Genomic DNA, 6,975 nt, shown 5'->3' on the forward strand with positions numbered 1-6,975 from the left:
CACACGTTTACAACAACAACACACAACAACAACACAACAAGACAAGTACGGAAGGTGGAGGTAAGGAAATAAATCTCCATGTACCAAAAAGTGTCATCAAAAAATCTTAAATAGGTGGCGCTATAATACCTAGAATACTTGAACAAAAAAATCAAATCATAGACAGCGCACTTCACTCCGTCAATAGCGCCTAGGTTCTTAGCTACTCTAGCGCTACTCTGAAGAGATTTAGAACTATTATTTATAGCTGACAGCTGGACACTTTTGCAACAGTTCTACAATAAGAGATGTCACTCCTCTTAATTCCTCACTCCATAAAGACAAGTTTTTATTAATGGTATCAGTTGATCATGTTTTTTTTGACGATCTAATGTCCATATGGGACATTGCATTAAGAAATGCTAGTCAAAGTCCGACGATCGTATTATGCGCATGAAACGCCCCTTACTAAACGATACTTAGGCGTGACGTCACGCTTGAGAAGAAGCCGTCTTGGAGTATGGAAAATAAGAAAACTGTTAATTTCACGGTGCAATAATTAATTTCCGTTTATGTATATAGTTGTTTTACATATATACTGAAGTCTTGAACGACGAATCACATGGTACTATTTTTATGTAAGTAAAAAAATATTTTTTTTTATTTTGAGGTAAGCTACTTATTTATCATTTTCATATACATTTTTAGTGTGCAATTTATTGTCATAATTAGCTTATTTGCAGTCTATCTATTTAACTAGATTTTTTTTTTATAAAATTCAATATGTGTAACAGCAACATCAGCTTCCTATTTATTTAGGAAAATATCATTTGACATTTACCAGTCGCTTCGTCAGTCTAGTACAAAGTTTCGAAGCAAATTGGCTGTGACGGGCGGACAGACCGAAACTAAAATTCTTCAATTTTTTTCTTTCGAAGTATGTACGAAACCCTAAAAATATCATAATCCGATTAACACAGCTGCTTTCTAAAAATTCAGAGCATCTTTAGGTACTAGTCTATTCTGAAACAAATTTTATCGCATAAAAAGATATTCGAAGTCGCGATTTTTCTGATAAAATTATTTATATATCGCTAGCATAGCATGCATATGTCCCTGCTTAGTACGAAATTAAATTAGTAAATATTGGCAGAGCCTTGCTAACTACCAATGACTTCTTAATACGACTTAGGATTCGGTGCTGTTAATGATACCATTCGGATTCAGACTGAAGCATCGTGACTGCTGCGATATTGCGGCCATTGACATATATATCTAAGGACGGGCCTTACAGGCACTAATAATGGTGCAAGTTGAGTGGTATCACTCACAAATTCCAGCCAATCGTGCAATCTAACGCAATTAATTGCGATCAATCTCGCGCGTGATGCGAACTCAACAACCAATGTCGTTGTGGCGTTAGACTGCACGATTGGCTCGAATTCGTGTGCGTGACACCGCTGTACTGGCCCCACTCTTATTGCCCGTAAAGGCGCGTTCTTAGATATATGTCAATTATTGCGGCGCGACATTGCTGCCGATTGCATTACTACTGCAAATGTCAAAAATTCAGGCATCAACAATGATTTTGTCGCGCCATAATGCTGCAGGAGTAACGCGGGTGCAGTTGAACCCAATGTTATATTTAGGCGTAGCATTTAGATGACATCTACACCTGCATTACTGTTTCGACGTTAAAGTTTCCTTGCAAAATAGAGTTGCCATCCGAATTTCACCTTAAGAGTGGTAAGGGGGTTAAGGTGAAAAGCGTGTAAATAATATATAAGTATTGCTTGATTCGAATGTATAATACCATAATAAAAGTTATGGTATTTTACATTCGGATCAAGCCATCTTCAGTAAGTAGTTGTAGTGTGTTGTAGCATTTGGTAAAGGTGGTCGGTATTTCCGAGCTGGAATCTTGCTCGAAGCCCTGAATTTATCATTGTTTTCTTATAAAGTAGAATAGATGTCTAATACTAAAGAAAAAGTAACGTGGCCCTCTGGTGGTGAAGTCCGAATTCAAACCGGCGTTCCAGTCTGTCGCGGCCTCCTCTAGGCCAACTCGCTACGGTGGAACCTGTCCCGATTTCTAGATAGAACGTATTTGATCAACTCTAAATTTATTACGTGCGCGTAAGTAGGCACGTGCTTGCACTTCCTTATAAACTAGAATAGATGTGAAATACTTATGAAAAAGTAACGAAGCAGTCCAGTGGTGAAGGCTAGATTCCAACCGGCGTCCTTATTTATCGCGGCTAATGCCATAAATCCCTTTTTTAAAGAGGGGATATGCGTTACTAGGCCAACTCACCACGGCGGAACCTGTCCGGATTTCTAAATGGAAAGACTAGGCGTCTTCGATCAACTCTAAATCTAAGTGCTCGTAAGTAGGTACTCGTACATGTTACGTGATAACGATATATCGAAAGAGATGGTGCTGCCATCTTTAAAATATAATATTCTCATAGTTATACATTTTTCCTTTTTGTTTTTTTGCAAGCAGCCTCTCGTTAATCCAAATTCGATGTAAATCGCTGACTGTACTGATCATGATTTATCGGAATTTAATACATTTAGATCCGAACCTAACCACATTAATTACGCCACGAACCTAGCAAATGGTTTTAACGACTGAATCATACAGTTTAACATGATTTGTACAAATTGCTTTGTGCCATTATAATATTGATGTTAATATTATATTATTTTCGAGCTTTAACATAAATTTTTGGTTATTTTTATAAAAATAGTAGTAATCAATGTACTTATTGTACAAAACAGGTTCACGTAAAATTTAAAAAATATGCAAGATATGAGTTACAAAGGCGATTTTATCCCTATCACGGGTCTCTTCCAGAGTAGAAAAAAATATTAAATTTAAAATTAAGAGAGATAAATTAAATTAAAATTTCATCACTACATGTGTCTACTTAATCCTAGTAATAAATTAACTAATACATACATATGCAATTATGCAGTTTAGTACAGTAAGCCAGCTTCACCATTACAAGCAATGTACAAAAGGTACACATTAATATCACATACGCTACATACACTTCAGATGAATTTAATGACAACTCATACATTGTAATCCGCCAAACGTTGTAGGTTGCAGGCTGCGCCAAAAAATTAAGGCACACAGGTACATTGATTAACATTTTAATAGTTCTACATATTGTAGAGAAAAATCTCTGTTTGTTAAGTTATTTATGAATACTTTTGACGCGTAGTCAGATCCGCTACATTTGATGCTGACGGCTGTAAACGTTTGAAACCAAATACGTGTACTCTCCACCATAAAAAAGATAGAACTAAAGACATACCTTCTTTCTTGTTGCTCTTCCAAACGAATGACGTATAGAAGTCAGTAAATAAATAGATAGATACAATCTTTATTCAACCACAAATAACAAGAGACAAAAAGAAAATGGATAAGAGACAAAGAAAAAGTAACATACAATTTAAACACACACTAATCACTACACACTACACACACACACTACACTACACAGTACACTATTTTTATAGTAAGCTTTCAAACGAACATAGGATACATCATAATAATTCATTTTGTAGGTGAATGATTACGTTAACTATTCACAGTACTTCCTAAAGCGAATTACAATACACCGTTTAAAACAAAGCGTTTCTTGAATTTACGAATGACGCACAAACGGTTTAAACGGAAGTCACTAAGCTTCCAAACTAACTTAATATGAGAGCGCCAATAGACGAGCGCAAGTAATCATAATAATTCTTCTAGTAGGTCAGTGATCAGCTGTATAAAACCCTGAAGTACGTTAACTATTGACAGTACTTCCCAAAGCGAATCACAATACACCGTTTAAAACAAAGCGTTTCTTGACTTTACTTTTGTTTTACTTTCCTTCGCGATGCGAGTTTATTTATCTTCCTGCGGCCTCATGGGAAGGAACTCGCACGATATCGATAAAGTTCTTTGACTTAGTTAGTACAAAGGTTTAAGAGTTATTCCGATAGACTCACGCAAGTCGAATTGTTTGTACCAAGTCGTACGTGGTCTTAGACATATTTATTACACTCGATAAACTGGAGACAGTATTTATACAGGATGATTCAGGAAACGTGAACAGGATCAACCCTATCCAGCAAATTGTAAGCAACTGATTGGTATCAGTATTCGTGATCAACGTTAATTTTATAATTATGTTGAAATACGACCGGTTTGGCCTAGTGGGTAGTGACCCTGCCTACGAAGCTGATGGTCCCGGGTTCAAATCCTGGTAAGGGCATTTATTCGTGTGATGAGCATGGATATTTGTTCCAGAGTCATGGGTGTTTTCTGTGTATTTAAGTATTTATAAATATTTATATATTATATATATCGTAGTCTAAGTACCCTCAACACAAGCCTTATTGAGCTTACTGTGGGACTTAGTCAATTTGTATAATAATGTCCTATAATATTTAAATAAGTTTTAATTTTGTATACGTCATAGGTAGGCAAGCGGCCATCACTGTTGGCCGAAACGTTAATGCAATTGACAAATAACCATTACAAGTTGAACCGTAAAATGTAACCATCCGTGACGTTTTACGGTTCAATTTGTGATGGTTAAGGGTCAATTACAATTAATGTTCGGCCAACATTGCTGGCCACCTTATGACTAAAATAAGAATTCTGTTATTTATTCACACAATTCAAGTAAACCATTAGTTCTGTAAATTTACTTGGATTGTGTGAATATAAAACAAATTGCAAATCGAATGGTGGCCAGTACTATACGGTTTAACTTATATGAATAGCCTAATACAATTATAATACTTCCGAATACCGATACTCTTTGCTTTATCCATGATAACTGTCAATTTAAATGTTGTCAGTTTCGGGTTACCTTTGGAAAAGCGTATTTCACAATAATCTTCTTCTTCCTCGCTTTGTCCCGGCATTTCGCCACGGCCCAGGGCTCCCCTAAGAGCCCTGGGCCCGCTTGGCAACTAATCAATTGGCTGTAGGCATTCATTTTAAGCGACTGCCATCTGACCTTCCAATCCAGAGGGTAAACTAGGCCTTATTGGGATTAGTCCGGTTTCCTCACGATGTTTTCCTTCACCGAAAAGCGACTGATAAATATCATATGATATTACGTACGTAAGTTCCGAAAAGTCATTGCCACCAGCCGGGGTTTGATCCCGCGATCTCAGGATTGCAAGTCGCACGCTCTTACCGCTAGGCCTCCAGCGCTTTTTTGTCTCACCTCACATCATATCTCACAAAGATGTGACATTTTACGTTTTTCATAATCAAAGGGATGTCATTTGTCATAACGGTTAAAGAGGTATCTTTATTAATTTGGTGTTGTATGGTGACCACAAGTGTAGAGAGTTAAACCTGCACTTAATAAAAAGTAAAAAATAGGACAAAGGTGTGATAGCTCCTATTAAATACGATGGAGAGCGAATCATAAACATTATTGAGTGTGCAGGTTTGGTCCTGCTCACGTCTCGTGAATCACCCTGTATGCATTTAGGTTGTTTGTGTTTGTGCTTATAAATAAAAGGCTTTGGACAGCTTTCTACAAAGGCACTAACCGAAAGAAACTAGGCCTTCTTGATAATATATATATATATATTACACAAGCCTTATTGAGCTTTGTGGGACTTAGTCAATTTGTGTAATAATGTCCTATAATATTTATTTATATTTATTTATATACATATATACATATTTATATTATAGGACATTATTACACAAATTTGACTAAGTCCCACAATAAGCTCAATAAGGCTTGTGTTTGGGGTACTTAGACAACGTTATATAATTTGACGACCAGTTTGGCCTAGTGTGTAGTGACCCTGCCTACGAAGCCGATGGTCCCAGGTTCAAATCCTGGTAAGGGCATTTATTCGTGTGATGAGCATGGATATTTGTTCCTGAGTCATGGGTGTTTTCTATGTATTTAAGTATTTATAAATATTTATATATTATATATATCGTTGTCTAAGTACCCTCAACACAATATATATATATATATATTACACAAGCCTTATTGAGCTTACTACGGGACTTAGTCAATTTGTGTAATGATATCCTATAATATTTATTTATTTATTTATAATAATATATAAATATTTATAAATACTTAAATACATAGAAAACACCCATGACTCAGGAACAAATATCCATGCTCATCACACGAATACATGCCCTTACCAGGATTTGAACCCGAGACCATCAGCTTCGTAGGCAGGGTCACTACCCACTAGGCCAGACCGGTCGTCAATAAATCCGGTTCCAATATCACGATAATGTGTATGTGCACCAGAATGCGATTGATACAGTCGCCGTCCAGATAGGTATTTCGGAGCGGCCAAGGTGCTCACAAATATCTGAACATGACTCCATAGTCAAGGCGTTAGAGGGCGTGTTCAGATATTTTTTAGGACTTAGGCCGCTTCGATATACTGGTGGTATACCTAAATTTTTTTTTAATACTACGTCGGTGGCAAACAAGCATACGGCCCGCCTGATGGTAAGCAGTCTCCGTAGCCTATGTACGCCTGCAACTCCACAGGAGATACATGCGCGTTGCCGACCCTAAACCCGAACCCCTCGTTGAGCTCTGGCAACCTTACTCACCGGCAGGAACAAAACACTATGACCTAAATGAGAAATGTGAAAATTTTATTTCGTATTTTCGGAATTAGTCATCGTTCTAATGTTAGAGTTTAAATTACTTTCCGTACAACAAGGTCACAATCTTCCGTGTATGTAGACGTAATGTAGGTAGGTATTTGTACAAGAAGGTACAACTCTTTAGAAACATCTGCAACGTGACTAGACTTAAACACAAACAAAACGTGTAGACGTGTGTGCAAAAGTTGCTTATTAAATTAGTTCATAAGTTTTCTATCTCTTAGCGCGGTAAAGTGAATCTTATGAACTCATTTAATTAATTACTTTGATTCATTTCAAAAGAATATCAACAAAAGAAAAGAAGACCCATTTCGCTT

This window comes from Cydia pomonella, chromosome 3 (assembly GCF_033807575.1).
Source record: "Cydia pomonella isolate Wapato2018A chromosome 3, ilCydPomo1, whole genome shotgun sequence".
NCBI lineage: Eukaryota > Metazoa > Arthropoda > Insecta > Lepidoptera > Tortricidae > Cydia > Cydia pomonella.